Source organism: Anser anser, assembly GCF_964211835.1.
Source record: "Anser anser genome assembly, chromosome: 3".
NCBI lineage: Eukaryota > Metazoa > Chordata > Aves > Anseriformes > Anatidae > Anser > Anser anser.
In genome coordinates, this window is record NC_139722.1 from 118196435 (window position 1) to 118218803 (window position 22369).

At 39.8% G+C, this 22369-nt stretch overlaps 1 protein-coding gene across 1 annotated transcript in view; it reads left to right on the forward strand.

The window, feature by feature from the left end:
* The first annotated feature begins 2959 nt into the window (after positions 1-2959).
* Positions 2960-22369, forward strand: part of PLCB1 (phospholipase C beta 1) — a 415451-nt gene continuing 396041 nt past the window's right edge. The window contains exon 1 of the mRNA XM_083828903.1: positions 2960-2982. The gene's annotated coding sequence lies outside the window, so the exon portion shown is untranslated. The remainder of the gene's footprint in view (positions 2983-22369) is intronic.

The following is a 22369-nucleotide window of genomic DNA, read 5'->3' on the forward strand; positions in this document are numbered from 1 at the left end:
GAGGGGCTGAGTATTAATGAAGATAGAGGTGTCAAATCAAACACTTTGACAGTTACTTGCTTTAAGAGGCTCTTGAACAGGTCTGTGTAACCACTCATATCCATAATACTGTGTGCACATCCTAAATATATATTTTTATCCTTAACTCAATAAGGTTAGTGAAGCTGATGCAGGTAGAGAATAGCTGACAGTCCAAGGTCACCAAGCTCAGCTGAGCTGAGTTAAATGTGCTTTCTTCATTGCTTTAACAACTCCATCTTTTCTGTATGTCTTCTCAGTACTTTATTTGACCAAAACAAATACCTACTGCTCTTAGTCTTCTAAATATACATTTTACGTGTGAGCACAAATGCTTTATTGTTTGGTAATAGGAGTTCTGCAGACAGTTTCTTGGTTTGTCTTCATGAAAGATTTTCCTGACAGATGTAGGAGTCAGGCTTTAAACACTGGTGTTTTCTACCTCTCTGCAGAGGTAGTATACAAGCTGCATGATATTGAAAGTACACAAAGTTTTTTTTCCAATACCTCCCTCCTATTGATGATGCATTGCTAACACTTTGCACAGATAGAGTACCTCTTAAAAATACTTGAATATCGGAATACCCTAGTGAGTAATGTTAACGTTATTGCTGTACTTCCCAGAAATTGAAAATCATAGGAAATGAAGTGTGATAAGTCATCCTTAATCTATGGAGTTGAAAAAAGAAAGCTGCTAAGATTAAATGGATTGTGGAATTTCCCTTGTTTCCTGATTTTCTCTGACACCTGGCTCCTCTTTCTCACCTGACTAAACCTCTGGGACTAAAGTAATCCTAAATGCAAAAATTGCAAGGTTTTCTCTGACAAATTTCTGCCAAACCCGGGGTTTTGATTACAACACTGGGTATAAACAAATTCTTAGGGAAACAGTCCAAGCGCAGACTGCATATACCATCTTCTCCATCTTGGAAATGCCTGGTGTTAATACTTTAAAAGCTTCTCTTCCAGGAAACTTTTGCTCTAAATTTAATTGTTGGTAATGGACTTAACTTTTGTGAATTTGTTTATCCCTTCTTTGAATCTGTTCATAGATTTTAGGTTCTTTAGCAGTAGCTTTCACAACTTCATTATGCTTTGCATTGCAAAAAGTTTATTTACTTAGGACCTATGGCTTCAGAGCCAGTGGGTTGCCTCTTAGATCTAGTAATGTAAGAAACAGTTTTTTTCCTTCCCTCTGCTTTTTAGGAGTCTGCATACTGAGTGTTACTCCACTGACTGTGGTGGAATCTGGGCTGCTGATTTATGAAGAGAAAGCAAATGCCTGCTGTAGATGCAAATGCACCTCGCATTATCTATCTACCTCTCTCCTAGTTACTTGGCATTGTAGTATGCTAATGACAGCTTGGGGCAGGTGTGATTTCCATTTCTGTGATAAACCAGTTGTGTACTTGTCTTTTGAAAACGTGATGACAGATCGGGAATGCATCCAGTTAGACAACCCATGCCCTCCTCAACACTTGCTTGTGTTGGTGGATGCTGTGCTCAGTCAATTAACAGTTTGTCAACAGCTGATTATAGGATAGCAAAATTAAGATAGCACCTCCTGCTAAGTAGATTTAACTTCTCTTAGAATACCAGCACCTTAGTAATGACATTGTTTCCAGGCTGAGCTTGGTTTCCTTGCTGGTACTGCTAGCCTCTCTTGCTGTGCAGAGCCCCAGTGTGAACACCAGCTTTGTTGTACTTGCTGAGACTTTGGAGGCTTTCTCAATTTTTTTCATGATGACAAGGAATTAACACTGGCCCCAAAATGTCTAGGCAACCAGTCAAGCCTTTAGTTGCTGTAAGACGGTAGAAAAATATTCTGCTTCACAAAAGGTGAAGGGGTTATTTTGATCTTGATTGAGCTTTCTTGTGTGGTGTGGGTTTGTACATGAGTGGCATGTGTGTTTTCTCTTCAGCAGAACTGTAGCTTTCTGAGTTCTTCTACTTCCCCTCATGTCATCTCCACCACTGGCTTACTCAGTGGTTCAGATATCTTTCAAGATGCACCTGAGATGTGTCTATAGCAGCAAGCAGAATGACTGGCTCTTTCCCCTCCTTCGTGAATGCTTGCTTTCAAATCTGTTATTAAACACCCATGCTGCTAGAGACCCTTTAATTTTCCTTTAGTTTGTTTTGTTGATGTTTGTTTTTTCCAGTTTATATTTTGATGTGGACAAACTGTTCTAGCATCTTCTATGTGTAGTGTTTTAGTGTACTTACAGAATCAATTCTTGGCAAGGTATGGGTAGCAGACAATTAATTTTGCATTTTCTGAGCTTCTAATAAGAGACAAGGAGGCATTAAGTGCCTTAAGGATAAACAATCAAACTCTTGAAATTTCCATTTTTGTGCTTAATGCCCAGCAATGAGAGCTGTATGGGCTAATGCTGTGGGCAATATTTCCATCAATATATAGTGTGGGGGAGAGGGAACAAGTGCCAAATTGGAAAGGCAGCACTTGATACTCACTTTTCCAGGTATAAATAAATGCCCAGACCTCCTGGGAGGATAATCAGTCCCTGTAAGAACAGGATTATCTGACAGTGTACAGAGTAAAGATGCTTTTCTCAACTTCCTTTGTCTAGAAATTGTAGGTCACTAGCGTAAGTTGAGTGCACGGGCTCAAAATGAGGCCCCTGTGTTTCTGCTCATTTCTATGTTGCCAGAGCAGAGGTCAGAGGGGACAAACTTTCTCAGGCCTAGCACTGGGATGGCAGCTGAAAGGCTGCCCATGGAGACCCTCCTCATATGTCACAGTAACGAGAAGCATCATAGGGCGGAGTCAATGTGCTGAACTGCATCAGCTGGGAGCAGCACTGCGACCTGTAGTGTGGCTTCAGAGATGCTGCTGGAGTTGAGCAGGCTGCCAAGGCTAAGCTGCCTAGAGGGCCTTTTCCCATCCATTGCTCTACCTCTGCGTGTGCACACAGCACTGAAGGCTGCAGGGGGCAGCTTCATGTGAGTCTTGCATGGCAGTCAGAATTATTGACTTCAACTGTAAGAAATTCCGGTTAAAACCAGTGTATAAATAACCTATTTTCTTCTCAGGACATGTGATCTCATTGCTGGACTCTTGATGACTGTTGCCCCAGTGTATATTTAGAAAATTCTTCTTCTGCTTCCAAAGAAGTAATGAACTTGTTTCACTTTGTGCCTTTGTACACATTATAAATGACAATCCCAATTAAAAGTAAAGCTAATAGAAGAACCCTCTAATCAAATTATCTGCCTGCATCTTTAGCAACATTTTCTCTTATTTTAAAAGCAAGGGGGATAAATTGAATATGGGAAAATGTGCTGTGTCTGGATTTCACAGCTCTCAGCTTTTGACAGTCTGTCTACACTCTCTGCCCTGGAGAAAATTCAACTGCACATAAAGATAGGAAATAAAATTACTTCTTGGAGGCCTTGGTATTAAACAGTCAATGTTGGCTGGAATCTAGCAGAATGCTCATGAGCTTTCTCTTAACTTGCTTATGGAAAACAAGATCTCATTATGCCCCATGAAAAATGAGTAGTCTTTCTGGAATCATCTCCATTAATTACCAGGTTAAAGCTCAGGTTTCCTTGTTAAAATGAATTTGGATTTTGCTAATTACTTTAAAAGGAACAGTTTCAAAGTGTTATCTTTGATTTTCTTGTCAAAACATTGCTTCCTAGTGCATTACTTTCATTACAGTAAATTGAAGGAAAAGAGGAAGATGCCAAAAAAGCAACATTAAAACTGCAAGCCATGGTGAAAGATTGAGACTTGAATTATCATACATTCTTGTAAGGAGTGAAAATGCCCCTTTCATTCTTTGCCACCAGCTTCTTGAAGTATGTGGCTGGAAGCATGATAGGAAGCATACCTGCCTACCTTTCCTTTGAGGTGACTGTCAAGAGCAGAAAGGTAGCAGTAACAGGCAGACCTTCAAATTTGTCTCTCTGCCTCTGTCCCAAGAGTGGATGAGTAACCAGAAAGCTGTTATGGATGAACTGTTTTTAAAAAAGCTCAGTGAATATTGAGCACTTTGAATCCTGCATCTTATTGAAAGCCAATGGAAGTTAGGCTTTTTGCCAGGTTTAAAAAGGTACTTGGGCTGAGCATTAGAAATGAAATATTTTCCTGTGAGAACTCGGATTCTTCATCTTGCAGTGCTTTTGAAAATCACAGTTGACTTTTTAATGTTACCCAAGGACATAAAAGGCAGGGAGGAACTAAAAAAAAACTAAGGATTTCAGTAGGGTCTGAGCTGAAAAGCATCTGCAGGCTACCTGTGAGGCATGTTCCAGGTGTAAAATAAGTGTTACTAAAAATATCTGAACATCGCTAATTTAGTCAGCTTTGAATGTCAGGTTGTACAACAGGACACATGTACATATTTTAAAATAAGAACTGATAAAATTACTCCATTTCCCTTCTGAAATGATTTGAACAGACTCTTGCTTTGGGCTGGCATCGCCTCCAGTGTGGAGCAGGGGATCAAATCACTAGCTGGGTGAGAAGAATGGGTTGTGGGCCCTTCTCTGCCACTCGGAGCAACTTGCCTCACCTCCTGGTCTGTTTGCTCCCCCATCTGCAAATGGACTGAGGGACACAGATAAAGCTCTCTGTAAAAATTGCATAATAGAACAAGAAGGTTTTACTGCCATTATACTCAAATGTAATTTTCATTAAGGAGTTAGTGTAGTTAACTAGCAGTGATAAAGTCACTCCGTTTTCAAGGTAGATGGACAATATGATCTTTAAGCAAGTAGTGTGATAATCTGTGGGCAGCATCCTAATGCAACTCATTCTTGAAATACCTTAATGAGAAATTCATTTTAAAAGCTTCAGTACAGAGTAACTGTATTAAATACTAAGAAACCTACATATTCTGGTTATTAATATGCAAATACCCAAAGCATCCTACAGAAATTCATAATTTCTTACACTATCTCTTCTAAAAACCACACACAACTTTTTGGATCAGTGTAAAAATACATGTACTCAATGACAGTGTGTTAGGACCTTCATTTTCTGAAAAATCAGAACTCTTTGTAAAAAGTAATGAGTTCCTGCTGTTTCTTTCCTGGAAATGGATGGCACAATTCATCCCCTCTCATCCCGTGCTATCTGATTTCCATTGCTATTAAATAAAGACAAACAGTCACTTGCTTTTTTAGCTGTATACTCTTACATCAGCAATGTGGGACTGATAGTCATGACAAAATGCTGGGTTTGTGGAAGGAAGAAGTATTTGCTCTACTAAAATGCTGCATGCAGTTGTTGAAATGAGAGGTGTATGAGAATGTTCTTCATCTTTTCCTTTCGGTCTGTTTCTGTGCCTATGTCCTGCTGTTGGTTCTACTTGATTTACTGCTGTACGTAAGTTCCTGCAGCACTAAGTATTGAGAGGTTCTTAACATGAATGAGGGGTGTTGCCTTTGAATGTCTGAGGAAAAATGTAAGCCAGCAAGGAAAATCTGCCCTGTCACAGGCCTTCCTGTAGGAACAAGAGTTTTTAATAGATCATGTGGTCTCTTTAATAGATCGTGTGATCTTTGGAGGAGAGCAGCTGAAAACAGGGTCCTGGCCTAAGTCTGTATTAATTTATGTGTACAAAGCAATTATTTAGCCCCTACAAATAAAGCCTGGGCAGTGCGTGTAGGTCAGAGTCAGGGATATGTGAAGTAGTAAAGCCTCAGTTTAAAATCAACTACCAAGGAAAGGAGAGGCAGGCCCTCTTCTCTGGCTTTCTTCACAACAGTTCTTACCAGTGAAGCAGCTGGCCTTGGACTCAGCCAGCTAAGCTACTCGATTCACCCAGTTTACAGTCCTACGTTGGGAATGTGCTCTGGGCTCTGACAGCTGGGTCTTCCATTTCTAAATTATTTACATTAACTGCAAAGCTATTTCATCTACTTTGCTGCAAGCCCAAAATACAGATAATTACAGTAGAATCAGTTTGGCACACTTAGCATTTTGCTTACTGCCTTCTGCCTATATTTTCAACCTTCTTTGCTGTTAAGAGTATGGAGGATCCAGTCCAGAGTCTATCAAAACCAGTGGAATTGCTGAATTTCCATTAATTCCTGAAGTTTGGATGAATACTGTAGGCATGATAATGTTCAAAGTTCAGAGTAGCATTGTTTTAGAACTGAAAGATATTCTATCTGCTTTTAGTCCTGCCTTTTTGTTTTTGTATCCACAAAAAAGAAAACAAGAAACAAAAACAGCTTAAAAATAAAATGATCTTGTTAATAGAAACCTGTGTGGGGCTTGGGGGAGTGAGATTCTTCATGTTTTTTGGTTGGTGCAGACATGAACTTTTTAAAATTGAAAACATGACTTCCTAGGAAAGGGGGAGTCCCTTATAGGAATTTAAATTAGTGTTTGAAGGTCAGCAAACTAGGCTTATCTTCACGAGGGAAGTTGATTTGGTAAAAATATTTGATCCTTTAATGACGTATTTCAGCTATGAATTGTTGAAGTGCTTCAAAATCATCTCTCCCTGGTCTTCCGTGTATTTGAATCTATGTAGTGTAACTTCCTCTTGTATTTTTATTTCAGGCTAATATTTACCATGTTTCAGGCAATCGCAGTTTATTCAGAAACTGACATTTCTGCCAAAAAAGCTTATAAAAGATTTCAAAGGTCTGGCTTTCCCTTGAAAAATTAACTTTCTGATAAAATTTCTGCCAGTTCACAAGTCATAGATCTAGTCCTTCTGAATAGTGAAACTATTCAATGTTGTACGTTTTTATGATATAATGGGGATTTTTTTAATTATTTAAGCCACTACAGTTGAAGCTCTAGTTGAAGAACTGTCTTACCTAGGAATAGGATTTTTGTGTGTGTGTGTGTATGTACAGTGATTAACAATTAGGAAATATTCTTTCCAATGCCTCATATGCCTCACTTAGGCTATTTTTTCACAAGGAGAAATGCAGTACAGAGTTGGATCTAACTGCATAAAACAGCTCATTGCAAATACTAGGACAAGGCTGTTACATGTGTGTTAAAAGCAGAAGAGGGGCCACTGAAGAATGCCTTCTAGTGGGGGAAATCCTCACAGGTAAAACCAATTTAATTGTATGTATAGCAGCACCAAAGGACAATGAGTTGTTCAGTCATGCCAAGAAAAAGACAAAGGGAATTAGAACTGGAAGCAGGCTGGTAGAATGATAGATAGCGGATTAGTCAGTACATGGGAACTTTACTTGGCATTCATGCAGCCTTCAGTCTCAAAGAAGAATCACAATGTTCCCCTGGGAGATTATTTTAAGATCCCAAAGAATGTATGTGATGTTCTTTAATATTGAGCAATTTCAGCATGTGCTCATACAGCCTTTTTTTTTTTTTAAAAAAAAAACTCAGAAGTAACAAGTGCAGAGCATCCTCTGGAAGCATAGTTACTGTTCTTCTCCAGGAAAAGAGGAAAAAAGTATTCTCATTCCCAGCTCCACAGTAGCTATTGTTCTCCCCCAGATCCATTTTGCAGCACTACAGCCTGTGATTCTCTCACTTATGTTAGTCAGGAATTCTCTCCTGCTACAAAGACAATGCAAACTAAATTTGTTGTAATACCATTTGTGGCAAATTATTTTAGCTGCTAAATGGAAATCATCCACATTAATTGTAAAACTGTTTTCAAGCTAATTTTCAACCAGAGTTCTTGAGGTTTACTTTTTAGTTTTCTTTTTTGTTGTTTTTGTTGTCTTAGAATTAAATTGCTTGAGTAATACAATCAAAGTGTTTGAACTGCAGCTGTGCATAACATTGGCAGTTGGACATGACTATCCACATAGTTATGGTACCTGAAAAGTCACTTTCTTGTACAATTCACTTTTTCCAGCGACATTACAGCCAAATTAGATTGCTATTAGAGTATCAAAGCTATATTTAGGATGTTGTGGAGATGATGCACAAAAATAAATCTTGAAAGTTCACTGAGGGACAAGACTTTAGGCTTGATGTTCTTAGGTCTGATCACAGCTTAAAATTAAACACTTAATCATCAAAAACTGCGTGACAAATATGTATTGATTCAAGTAGAGTGAAAGAGAAAGGGGCTTTTTTAACAATGTTGGAACAAGAGGCGGACATAATGATACCACATTTATCTGCTTGCACTTGTTAGCTGAACTCCGTAATCAGATTACCTGTAGAGTTGTGTTCATCGGGGCAAAGTTGTGTACTGTCATAACATTACTTATTCTCCTTATAAACTTTGAGTAAGGCTGAATATGTGAGTCAAAGCAATTTGGAGCCTGTTGTAAATAAATAGTGAGTTTCTCTGCCTGGCGTAAGGGGAGGATGCTCTAACTAGCTGGTCCTGGTGCTAGGGTACATGCTGGAGAGAGTAGTGTGAAGGGACAAAATGGTTTCTTCCAGAACCTGTTCAAGACTGTAATTGATTAAAACTGGAGTGAACAAACTTCGCTAGGTCCAAGTTGGGGCCATCACCGGCACTCTGTCTGAAAGCCCACGCCAGCTTTGGGAGCCAAGTGCTTGGTTTGCGCGGAGCTAAACTTGCTCTAACACTGCATGGCTAGCCCTACCCAGAGCCAAGTCTTCTGTCTGCAGCAGAGCGAATGTGCAATAGGTGGCACTGTTAGTTTACAACTCAGGCAAACCACCCACGGGCAAGTGGGAGTTGATGGTAGTTGCAGTCCAAAAATAAATGTGTGCTGGGCTGAATAGCAAGTGAAAGCTGCCACTGCAGGCCAGGGGACTGATTGACAAGTGCGTTCAGCTTCTTGCAAAAGTCAAATGACATGTAGAAGCAAGCATCTCGTGAACCATGAATATTATAAACCCAGTTCTACCTTCAAGTACACCTCTGTGATTCCCAAAAAAAGATTAGCCAAACTTTGTATGACATAGGGCAGAACTTCAGGTCTGGGTTTTTGCTTTTAAGTTCAAATCTGGCAAATGTTCACCCTGTTCCCTCTCCTTCCTCCAGTGTTTTCTTTTGCAGCTTTAATAGCTTCTTATGCCCCTATTCTTCCCTCTAGAAAGGGAGGTTTTTGAAGTGTTCTGTGATTCTGTTTCTAAGTGACTATATTTTAAATTTTCCACTGCTGTGAATGACGTAAATGACTTGAGCAGAGGAATTGCATGGCTCTAGGTAGCCAGTATACTCATCAAATGCCATGTGTGATTGAGATGAGTAGATGTTATGATTTCAGGACAGCTTTGCTAAGTTCTAGGAGCTGAATAAATTTCACACTCCACATTTCAGTAGGTGAAAGCTCTCTATGCAGGACAGATACCCAGTGGAGACACTGTTCTAATTTTTAAAATCATGAAAGGCTTTTGACACTTGCTCTATTAATTTTCCACTAAGGACAGTGAGTCCTTAAAATAACTGTTTAGCTAACCTCTGTATGAACGGGCTCTGCTTGTTACTACTAAAATTGGAAGTGCTCATTGTACTAATGGATTTTGGCTCTTCTCTACTGCTTTACCTTTATCTCTTAAGCATGGACATTATTATTTGAGCATTGGTTTTCTGAGTAAAAAGATAAAATGTGCATTTTAAATTAATCTTCCTTATCCTCTTTGCTACCCTGTCCCCTTAGAATTTCCTCTTTGAAGCTCAGAACAGCTGAACAGCAGTGCAGTGGTAATGTGCAGTCCTGTCAGCTCAAGCAATGCCACTGTGAGACTTTGCCTAGCTTTTTTAGCATGCCTGTTCCTAGGCACCAGGATTTTTAGCTTGATTTCTGTAAATCTTCCCTCTCAGGACATGACTTTACTAACCCAGTTAATAAAACTGGAGACCTCTGTTGTGAATTACGGAGATGTCTTGATTCAGCTTTGTGCCATCAGTGTACCACTAATTTCTGCACATTAACTATTTCATCCTTTTTTGATTCTCCATTCCACATGTTTAAAGCTCAGTGTGGAGGTTTAAGGCTGCTTTGATAGACACCATTAATCACTTCAGTGATTCAAGCCCCCTGCCTAATATATCAAGCCTCAGACTCATTCACTTGCTAACTTCAAATCCTAAAATCTCGACTGAAGTATTAGCAGCAGGCTTCAAACTAATTTCCTGACTACCTAGAAGGGGACAAAAATCAGCTGCAGCTGTATACATGGGGCTGAGCTGAATCTTAGAGTTTCATTGTACATTTGCATGCAATTAATTTTCATCTGATTTGAGGTCTGAAACTCTTTGAAAAGCAAAATGCTTGCTCTTCAGAGACTTTCTCTAAAAATGCTTTTCCTTTGGGTGAGGGAAAAAAACACATTTTAGAACAATTTGAAGTAGTTTGGTGAAAAATATACATGTAGCCATTCTAACACAAGATTATTCATAGATTATATTTAAGAAAAAGCTAGATAAAAACATAGAATATGAATCTGCAGTATTTGAATTCATGGTTATCTAAATTTTATTTGAACATCATCCATTTGGAATGAAAAGAATTTCCAAGATTTAGCACACGTAGCAGCTAATAATTCCTGGTGTGTGTTTCGAGGACTAAAATATTTTTGTAATCCTTTTTTCTCATTTTCTCAAAGATATCCAACCTGAGGGTGAATGCCAATAGGTCTGACAAACATTTTTCTCCCTTTTTAATCAGCTTTTTGTGCAAATAATGCCTTGAAAAATAATTGCTGCCTTTGCTTGTGTTGAAGCTGAGTTTTCTTTCACTTCTGTCATGCCACTATTGAATTGCAGTGATGTTTTATATACACAGTCAGAAGCTATTCAATGCTTACACAGCCTGTGATTGCTGCCTGAAGTATTTCAAGTGTTATTAATCTCTTTGGTCTTGCACTGGTTGGCCCTTACCCTGTGCTTAGGTGCTGCACTCAGGACATCCCCAGGCCCATGTGTGGATGGTGCGGTGAAGGCTCCGTAGCTGAGGAATTTGTCCCGTTGTCCATGATCCTCGCAGCTCTGCTCTCACACCTATAGACTTGTTCAGATTAGTCTCTAACAGGCTGAGTGTGGAGGTGACAGGGGAGTAGATTTAGTGTTTGTAGAAACTCATGAAGACCTTACCATGTACTTCAATGGATGTTACATTAGAATTGAACTTTATCCCCTCACTGAAATTCAGGCCACTTATTCAGATGTCTGTATATGATTTAGTGATAAATCCTTTGTGATTTACAGGAGATCAGTGCTATAAAACAGGGCTAGCTAAACTAAATTTGACAGATCACCACCAATAACAAGTCCCAAAGCACCCTGCAGCAATTGCCACCCGTATCAGCAGTTCCCTGCGTGCACTTGCAAGAGGGAGAGGTGCATCACCTTGTGTTCCTGTCCCTGTCCCTCACAATGCAAACTGCAACTGTTTTCTGACTTGTGGTGCTGCAGACCCTCCTTTTCTCTCGAAGTAGCGAAGGAACTCCCCTCAGTCTAGCAGCCATCATGGTTCTGACACTGGTGGCTCTGGCTGTTGTATTTTGACGTGTGCAGCTGGCAGTGATCAGTCCCTGCTGCTGGGTAGGTGCAAACCAGAGCAGTGGGGTGAGTCTGTAACAGGCAAAGGCTGATGGTTGGTAGTTGCCTGTGTGCAGGCACTGATAATGACCTGAGCAATGCCTGTGTAGAGGCAGCAGGAAACAGATTCAGTGTAGCCTGGCCAATGTCTATGGCATAGCAGCCTCTGTCATCAATGGTGTAAATGTTGGTAGAAAGCAAAGAAATCGAAAAAGCAGGTCTCTAGAGCAAACTGCTGTGCTGACTGTTGCAAGGTGGTTGTCATCTAGCCTTGCACTGAGTATGAAACAGGGCAAATGAACAAGAATTGAGCTGGTGTTCTCTGAAGGTCTTTGAGGGTATTGACTATTTTAGATGTGGAATAAGCACTTCATTTCCAAAGAGAATTAGTGTTCCAGCAGTGATAGGCAGTCCCTTAGTCAGACACTATTTACAAAGCCTGCAGCTTCCGTGGTATTTTCTGCCATTGACCCTTCCTTTTATTGTGCTTTCCCAGCTAGTCTATGATAGGAGACACCTGAATGTCAGCTATTCTTTCCAGGTACAGAAATAATTTGAGAAGGTTGCAGGCTAACTGCCTGAATCTGTGATCAGGGGAAAAAGTACTTTTTTTTTCTTAGATAAAGAACTGCTTGTTTTTTATCATGTACAACATACCTGTTTTTCTGTTAGAAGGAAAAGCAGAAATAAGCCATTAGTGTCTTGTCCGTTCTGAAACCTCTTCTGTGACCCTGCTGCACCAAAATAAGTGTGCTGGATTGGAGTGTCTTGGCCACTCACAACCGAAGCTGATGTAAAGATTTCTTCTAGAATAGATCTGCTTCTGCTTGTGTTTAGGATGGTTGATGGAATAGATGTTTTGTCTGAAAATCTAAATAGGTTTGGATTAGAAACAATAAATCTCAGCCTCCATACTTCTGTTAGTGATAGGAAATAATTTTGAATTCAATTGAAAGTATTAAGAAGCTAAGTTATAACTGGATTGTAGTGTAAAATAGCATCTTAAAGCAAATAAAGACTTCTGTCCCTTCAGAAAATATGTTTGTATTATTGTATTAGGTGCTCTTTGATTTTCTTGCTTTCAACTTTTTTTTTTTTTTTTTTTGTGGGTAAGGAATGTGAGTTTCCTTGTGCTTGAGGGAACTTCTGCCAAACAGATGCCAACTACTGAGTACCAGGGTGCAGTGTGGGCTGGTGGCTGGCTTGGGGGCCAGGAGCTGCAGAGGATTCCTGGGCGTTCCTCACCAGCAGGGGCCTGGCTCCCTGCCTCTGCAAGGCAGAAGGCAACAAGGGGAGGGCAGCCCCTCGCCCAGGGTGTCGGGCAGCTCTGTGCGGAGGAACCAAGTATCTCAGGGCTTTTTAGGTAGCTCCTCTCCCCCTGGGGAAGAGAGACACTCCTAGGCACTGTAAGCAGGCAAGGAATAAAAGGAAGAAAGTTGCTCAGATTCCACCGTGCTTTTAACTCACTGTATGCTTCCTTCTTGCACATTGTGCCAAGCAGTAATCAATCCAGCATTATACGCACTAGGTCTTTAGAAGTTTGTGTTGCAGGCATTTAATGTATACAAATCACTGCTTTACTTGCCCTAATGAAAGCATATCCTGGTTGAATGAAGCTTTTGAATTGAATTTTCTGTTATAGTACTAAATAAGCTGTTTATTAGAAGAAAAAAACATTTTGTGGGTGGTATCTCTGCAGGGGGTTTGCTGGTCTTTAAGGCCCCTTCCAACCCAAACCCTTCTGTGATTCTATGATTTTATAGGGGGAAAGAAGTCTTGTGCTGTTTCTGTGGTGTGAGTAGGATTCTTCTCTTGCTAATTTCTTTTAGAGGACATTAGCAATCTTTTCAGACCATGCATATTTTCAGACATTTTGAAAAAGATATCAAAACCAAATTTTAACTGAAATATTGTTACTAGGACCTTCATCACTGGTGAGAGATCTACATGGGTCCCAGACAATGCTGGCAGCTCACACAGCCTGGGAAGCATGTTGGCTTCCAAGATAACAATCCCATTTCCTTTGGGGATTGTCATAATTAAGCAAGTCAGAGTGGAGTTCAGAATGGCAGTGACTCATAACTGATACCAGTGGGTATGAGCAGGGCAAGTGGATTAAGATGGCTTATGCTGTGCTATGGGAATTAGCACATTTAACGACCAGCTGGTGAAACCCTTCTGCTCTGTGCAGAACAGCTGATTTCAGTGGGACTGTGCTGGAGTAAGGTACTTGGAGTCAGCAAGGGTACAGGAGTCTGTGTGCATTTTATTTACACTTCCTGCCATATTAAGGCTATTGTGTGTTTGCAGACTACGCAGTTGTTTGACAAGCGTGTTCTCAGGCAGTACATCTGAAAGTACACTATTTTATAAATAAATCTGTCACATGGTTTGTAAGATCTGTCTTTCACACTTGCTTAGTCAAAAGTATGTTACAACCCTTTGCACATGAAAGAAGAAGCGTCTGTTTTGTGACATGAAGACATTTGAAATAAAACTAAATTTGTTTGTGTTACTGGACTACCTATGAGCCCTATTTGTGTATTGGAATTGCACTCTGCTATGCACTGTGCAAACACAGGACAGACAGTCTCGGCTCCAAGAGTTTAAAGGTCTCAACATGCTGGATTTTAAAATGTAGTAACTTTAATGTGCTACTAATAACGTCCTATATAATAATGGTCTGTAGTTAAGGAAGAGCCTTGTACATTATTGCACTGAGATCAGCTTGGAGTACTACAAGATACCCAGATATTCTGATCTCCTGCAAACCTGGCATAACACAACTAAAAACAGTTATCACAGCAAAGTTGATCTCATAGTAAGGAAAGTGCTTTTTTTCTACTATAAAAACTTGGCCTCCTCTGCAGCTAAACAATCTGCAAAAAAATCATGTTAATCAGCCTTTTCTTATTAAGTTTTAAGATAGCAGCTCAGTTTTAAGGTGTTTATTAAATATTTAAAATGGTTTAACTGATTTGGAGCCTGAATCATCTCCCATTAATACCATTGAATGTTTTTATCAACTTCATTAGCAATTAGATACAGTCCTTAACCAGCTGGAAACCAACAACAAATTCATATTTGGGAAAAGCACCTGAGCCCTCATTTGGTCGGCTTTCTGGAGCCTGCAAACATTCCAAGGATTAAATAGATATATATATTTTTTGCCATTGGGCAGAGTCATCTGCCAAGTTCTCACCAGATGCATGCTAATAAAGCTGGGTTTTATAAACAGCTCTGGTGCAGGGTTCAGAGTCATCTGAGTGACTCAGAGCTACTAACAGGGTTAGACTTCTCTTGGAACTGGTTTGAGCTGAGAATCAAGCTGTAAGCAAATGAAGTATTTGATACTCTTTCCTGAAAATGGTGGGAGTTAAGTCCTTTCTCTCTGCTGGCATGTGGCATATCTCAGAGCTGCGCAGCTGGCATTGCCTGACAGTGGGGAATCCTCAGAGGCCAAGGACTGAATAGTCATGAAGGATTAATTGCCTTCCTGGCAAGCAGCAGTGCCCTCCTCAGGGTGCAACTCATTGCCAGAAGAAGGTGAGAAAGGTGGTGCTCCTGTCTGCAGAAGGTGTTCTGTGCGGTGGGCAGTTAGCATGACGCTAACAGGATGAATGCTCTTCCTATTTTCTGAGCATAGGATTCAGCCTGGAGGGCTGCTTCCTCTGCCAGATGCACTGACAGCTCAGGCAAAGGTTTGAGCTGCAGACAAATGGAGGGCAGCTTGCAAGTCACACCAGTACAGCTGTAATTTAGGAAGGGGCTGGGATGGATATGCCTAAATCAACTACTTTCTGCTGTTAGGGTGTAACATCTTCAGTCTCAGCCTGTAGCAGCTGTTACAGTAATAAACTCAAACGTGAGGACTAGTGTGCAGAGGGATGTGGAGATGCTCAGTTTCATCTCCATCCTGTTTCTGCTAACTGGACAGTGAACAGACAAGCTGCGTTTTGCTGTCCTCGTATTTTCAGATCAATGTTTCCAAGTCAGGTAATGTGCATGGAAGTATGGGAGTGGAAGATGAGGATGACTCCTGTGACCTTCCTTTTCATGGACTCAGTCTGAATCGGTCATAACAGGGCAGAACTCTGTGCTATTCTTCTACTTGGATGTATTTGTAGTATGATGGTCTTTGCTCTTAGCTATGCAGTTTGCTTTTTTGTTCCTTAGTTCCACAGTGGAAATAGAATAAACTCCAGCTTTGCTCTGTTCTCCTCTTAAATTCTGCCACTTGCCAGTATTTAAAATACTGACAAAAATTATCTCTAACAGAGCAGTCATAAATTCCAGCTGAAAATGTGGTCATCAACGTGTTTGTGTACCTTTCAGGCTGGGTTGGGAATGTCCTGGCTACTACAGCAGCCAGGGGATGCTCATTAGCTAATCATGTCCTGTGATAAAGGTGATACAACATGATGGTGAACAGGAAAACAGGGTGTTTGAAGAGTATAAATAGAATTATTAAATGCTTTACTGACTGATGGTAGTTTGGTGTAGGGCTAGTGTTCTTGTAGCTTAAAAGGTTCCTTGTAACTTTGTCTCTGTTCTTTGGAGGGATCTGTGCTTACTGTATTATTTAAAACATCTTTTCTGACTTACTCCCTGAAATTCATGAGATGCTGAGTTGCAGTGGCAAAGATGACAGGAGCTTTCTGTCATGCTGGGCTCTTCCTTACAACTAGGGTGCGTGAGTCCTAAAGAGTTATCGCTCATTGAAGCAAGCTCAGAGATGAAGCAGGGTCAGGAAAATCTTCCCCAAAATTTACTAGTGAAACCAGCTGCCTAAGAGAAATTTAAGTTAGCTGAGGAAATATGCCACGTATGTTTCCAAAAATGTCTAGGGCCATTTTAGAAGCTGAGTCCCTCCTAGAAGTGGGAGTCCTTATTGTCTGCAATTCTAAAACAAAGCTATTGTGCATGATTATGACACTGGATTTTCTTGTATTATGCAACTAAGTGAAATAAAATCAGGGCTTCCGAGACTATGCTTCTTTTCTTCCAGGACTGTTTTTTTGATTGGTCTTGACAGCCCAAGGAGCTGATTACCAGGGCTTTCTTCCCACAAACATTTTGGTTCTGTTGCAAATTCAGCCTGGCATATTTGTCTCCTTTAACGCTCTTCCATTCCATCGTCTGCTTTATTTGTTCTTAATAGCTACTTGCTTCGGAGTGGGAGATCTCCGTGTGACCATTTTGGAGATCTTCATTTTTAACAAATAAGGTAAAACAACATATATATTGGAAAGGAAATCCTTTGGTAAGAAAGAGCTGGAGGTGTGACTGAACTAAACAACTTAGGGAACTGACCAAGTTTTCTAGCTCAGTCACAGTCTGGTTTTTATTTTGTCTTGGGCAATTAACTTAATTCACTTGATTCTTTTCATAAACATGGGTATGATACTCCTGTATAAGGAAGCTGTAATCTTAAATCCTATAAGGTTCAAGCTGCATTGCTACATGGTATGAAACTACAACTTGGATATCTACTCAAAACAACTTTATTACTCAACTATAATTTTTACATTTTGTCCAAACCAAATGAATGCCAATTTAACTGATTTGTGTTGCGTATGACCCTTCCATAATTCATAATGTATTAGAGAAACAACTTTTATTACAGTACTAACTGCAAGCAAAGATAGGGAATAGATACATATTTTACAATCTATTAATTCTGTACCATTTTAGAGCAGGATACTTAGCAGATTACTTACGCTAATATCCTTTCTCTAGACTGCTTGAGGTCATATATAATGGATGATGTACCTTTTTGTGTATATATGTATTATGCATAATTTTTGGACAAGTTGGTATCAGGTCTAGGAATTATGCCAATTTATTATGGAAAAAAAATGATGGTATTTAGCACTTCTGTAGCATTTTACACTTTTTTCAAGGGGAATTTTAACTCATTAACCATTATATGTCTATGGAGCACAAGTGTTGTCACAGTTATAAGAATCTAAGTGATCTTTCAAAGTTAGAACCAAAGGCAGAATTAAACCTCAAATAGCTCATTCTGTCTGGTGATCAATTTAATAGGTCACATCACTTCATTTACCTCCAGTAAAAAGTTCCTAAAACAGGGACTGGGCTAGTAGAATCCAAGAGCCTTCTGACTTATTTGAGGGCTTGACTCCCTGGATATTAGGATTTGACAGAGTGAGCAGGTAAATACAAAGTGGAAGCATTCTGTCATCAAGTCTTAGTGAGAATATCCTGCTGTTGGTTAGCAAGGACCCCCAGCTGCTGGAGACAGGGTGTTACTTGGTTTCTTTCTTTGCAAATTTACCCCATTTGGTTATCTTTTATGCTTGCTAAGCACACATAAGATGAGCAATTGCAGGTGACCAAGTGAAAAGCTGAAGGCCGCACTGAATGTTATAGAGAGGAGGGACTGAAGATAATTATGTGAATTGTCATTTCCTGAGCTTGGGAATGTCTCCTCACAGTTTTGTTTGCTAATTACTTGTAAGTATAGGAATGGCCCTCATTATAAAATCAGTTCCTCTTTTCTGGGAAAGTTTTTGTGGATAGACTTGTAGCCCTATAGTACAGAAGTGAGAGAAGACAGCTTTAGACAGATCCTGGATAGCTCTGTTTTCTCTGTGCTTGCTTCCAGCAGATATAACTTTTTCAGGGAGTAGGTGAAATGTACCTTCTGAAATTGTAAAGCCCTCTGTAGCTTCTTACCCCAAAAGACCTTTCTCAAACTTGTCATGCTGTAGACTGCTACGGGCATAAAAACCTCCAGCTTTTTCCTTTTTTTTTTTCTTTTTGTTTGTTTGTTTGTTTGTTTGTTTGAACCAACCTCTGGCTGGTTGCACCTGGTATTCTCCCGACTTCCAATTTTAATGTTACAGGGTGTGTTTTCAGAGTAAGGCAGAACTGAATGAATGGGATTAGAACTGACAGCACAGATTTCTGATCAAAACCATATCTAAATCCCAGTATTTCCTAAGCTCCTAGAGCCAACCAGTAAGAAACACGGGATATAATAAATTAAGTGGCATCTAGTCCTTAATTATGTTCTCTGCATTTTTTATGTAAGGTGTGTTTCCGGCTTTTGTTAACCAGGCTGGAACACTATGTAATGCTATAGGGTTTTTCATCCTTATGAAGGCTTTCATTATTGTGTGCGTATATATATATATAATGTGATAGATAATAGCATTTTTGGTGTTACCTATAGACATACTTTTGCTTTTATATTGTCATGGCTTGGAGCTCTGCTCATAAAAAGTGGCTCTTCCCTGAATATTCTTTATTCAAACCTCCCCATTGACATCTGTTGAGCTGTAACATTTGTGTATCAGCACCTAGTGGTTCTTTCCACATCGAAACAAATTTGCTGAAAATGCTACCAGGCTCTTCTGGGCATGCCACAAAGCATCACAGGTTCCTTTCTTTGCATTTGTATGCCTCAAAATTTGCATGTAAGTAACTGTCCCTGATCCTTCTATTCTTTGAATATCCAAGCTTGTAGGAGTACAGGCAGTCACTTGCCTGTCCTTTGCTGCTGTATCTGCTTCTCTTGCTAAGGTTCTCATAATTGTCTTTCTTTAACCTGGTATCTTTCTGCCTTCAGGAAGCAGTTTATTTTCCATCGGGGTTGGTTTGGTTTGATTTTTAGTTTAAAAATGTCTGATAGCTAAGAGTTCTTGTTTTGTGTGGATTCTTCTGACCTTTATCATTTTTTTTAAAAGATTATACACATTGTCACTTTCTGTTTCCACTTGCATGTAAACATTGAGTATTATGGTATCATGTGTGCCTGACCCTCTGCAATTTCCTCCTTTCTTTTTCATATATCAAATTGTGTGAGAAACTCTTATGGAAGACTCAGTCTATACTGTAGACTTATTGACTTGCAATTGAAAAACTGGGATGCTCTTGTCTCATCCCAAGCAACAGGCAGATTAAAAACAAAAGCAAAACCCAGAAAATGGTAGAACCCCCAAACCATCAGAACAACAAATCTTTTCCCTACTTCTGGCAGCTATTAAAATAGAAGCAGAAATGCTAGCCCAAGTGGCAAAATTCTTTTGTTCAGCTTGCCAAATGGTTTGCTCTGGCCTGGTATGGTCCTAGGTAAGTGGAAGCAGTTGTTCTTGCATAGCTGACTGGTGCTTGCTCAGAGGTTTAGAGTAACTTCAAAGTCCTGGTCAGACTCTAGCATGACCTTGCAGGACTACGGATTAGATCTGTTGCCTTTATCTTTACCTACATGCTGTTTTGTGCATTATGAGAATCCCACAAAGGGGTATTTTTTCTCTTCTTATAGCATGGGGCAGTGTAAACCAACTACATTGGGATCTATCTCAATATTTTGAGTCTCTTTTTCACCCTGGGAGGATGTTGGTTGTCCTGAAGGATGATGACTTTTCCTTATAAATGCTTTTTATTCTAGTCAACAGTGCCGTGGCCATTCATATTCACATTAAAGTCCAATTCCTGTTTCCTTACAGATTAGATTTTAGAATAATTTGTCTGCAGGATAAACCAAGTCGTAATGAAAGCTAAAAAGATTTCAAAACGGCTTAGGATTCGATGTGCATTTGAGGTCACTCTAACCCTAAGTACTGCTTTAAAGTTAAAACAGTGAGAGAGTGACAATATAATGTTACTATGAAAGCATAATTCGTCTGCATGTCTTTCAGTTTCCCACACTATTAAGCCTATTAAGCTTCTGAAGCACTCTGAAGAGGCATTAAAAATTGTTGATGAGAGAAGTTCCCATCAAAGTCCATTAGCATAAAAGAGTGGTCACAGTAGCTGGGACTGACATATTTCATATTCCTTTCCTATAAGAGTAAGTCTGTACTTCTGAGGAGCTTTCAGGCTCAGTCTTATTCAAAGATGATCTCAGATGCCACTTAGCATTCCCATTGCTTTTCATGTACTTCTGTGAGGAGCAAGCATTCTGAGAATGAGGTGTATATTCATTTTAGTAGGTTAAAAAAAATGGGAGAAGGGGAAGGAACAGAAGCCTGGCTGCAGGGAAGACTGTTTCCTGGATTCTCAGCTTTGCATACCCATGGAACAAAAGGCCTGTCAAACCTCAACGTGGTCACTAGGTCTTCTGGAGAAAAGGAAAAGCTCCAATTCTCCTGTCAGAAGTACCAATAGATCCTTGGATACTGAAACACCACACGGAAGCAGGAGGCATCATAACGTTATGGTGTAAAAAACCTGACATTAAGTATGGTGATACTTTGCACTTCAAAACAGGACTGATTTACATAAAAGGGGCCTTGAGCAAAATCTGTACTTTGCTACACAATCGTAATGATTTGCTCCACTCTTGTCCATAGTATAAGTCACCTCAACTAATTCAGGTTTGTTTGTAACTGTTCTTGTTGACAAAAATTAGAACTGCTTGCTCAGCATACCCATGGTACATGGCCTGGGTAACACCACCTGCCAAGGTAGGAGCAGCAGTGTAGGCAGGGTGCGTGGCTGGGCTTCTCAAGAGGGCTTTGAGCACACTTGCCCAATACTGCTCATATGAAAGCAAAAGACATAAGGAATCAGCTTGAAAAATAGTGGCAAAGAAGCATGAAAACTTGCAACAGTGGAGAAGAGACCCTGGAGCAGAAACAGCAGTTGTCAGAAACAGGTTTGCTGCTGCCAGAAGTTGCCCTGCAGCATCATAATCTCCACCTGGACCTGGCTGAGCATCCTCTGTGGTGGGTGCCAGGAATAGCCTGCATCCAAGCAGGGGACTGTCAGTACAGGGTGTGGCAAGTAGGGACCCCTTCGGGGCTGTGTGTGTGTTGGCGGGTGTGAGTCCTCTGGTTTTCTGTTGTATTACTAATGAGAATCACAGCCACTGGAGTGTGAGAGTCAGGGAAAGTATTCTAGAACCTGGGGAGCTTTAAAGCAAATTGAATTGTAGCTACTTGATCCCATCTGTCAGGTGGGTAGGATGTTAAATCAGATGCTGAATAGTTTATTGGGCTGCATTTTCAAAAAAAAAAAAAAAAAAAGAACTCAACATCCAAATCACAGCCAGACTTCTCCATCTAGTCTAGGCAGTTAAATATTTGGCCATATTTTCAAAAAGCCATTTTTGAATTGAATGTTCCTGAAGATATGAATCTCTTACTACTTAGGAAATCCCTATCTGGGTACCAGATTTCCTATAAAAGTCTTGATTCACTTACAAGCAAAAGCATTTAAGGATCTGGTCCTGCGCTTACTTAATCCCACTTAGCTACTCATAGGTGAATCATCGTGCTAGGTTAACAGCTGGACTTGATGATCCTAGGTCTTTTACAACCTAAATAATTCTGTGAGTGTTTTCATCTGTCTTTTGGTAATTACAGCATGTTTTGTGCTTATTTAATCTGTGCCATTTGAACAAATTTTACAGGAAAATTTTCAGTATCTCCTCAAATAACATGGTTGTATAAAAAGCTGACTTTTTTGTGACATAATTTCAGAAGTATCTGGGATAAAGAAAAAATAAACATTTTAATGGTTTATTTATACATTTAAGCTCTATTTATACTCCAAACAAACTTTAAGTGTTTATTTGTAGTTGTCTTAAAATTATTTGCTTAAGAAGGAGAAAGGTTAAATCACAGGTATACTAGAATGCATTGCTTATTTATGTTGGCATCAACTTGTACAGAGGGGAATAGAATTATTATTCTTAATAGATGACAGTAGTAGAACAGGAATATTTGTAATCGTGCCCATGTTCCTTTCCCAGTTGGTTGTATTGCTCTGATAAACAGCATTAATCAGAAACAGTATTTTATAGGATTAGCCAGTGACTAATGGCTTGATATTCCACACAAGCCTGGATCCTGCAAATTTGTCTTTGACATCTTTTTGTAAAAAACAGTATCAGTTAGCAAATGTTGTTCCAAATAAGATCTGTTTATCAACAGATATTCACA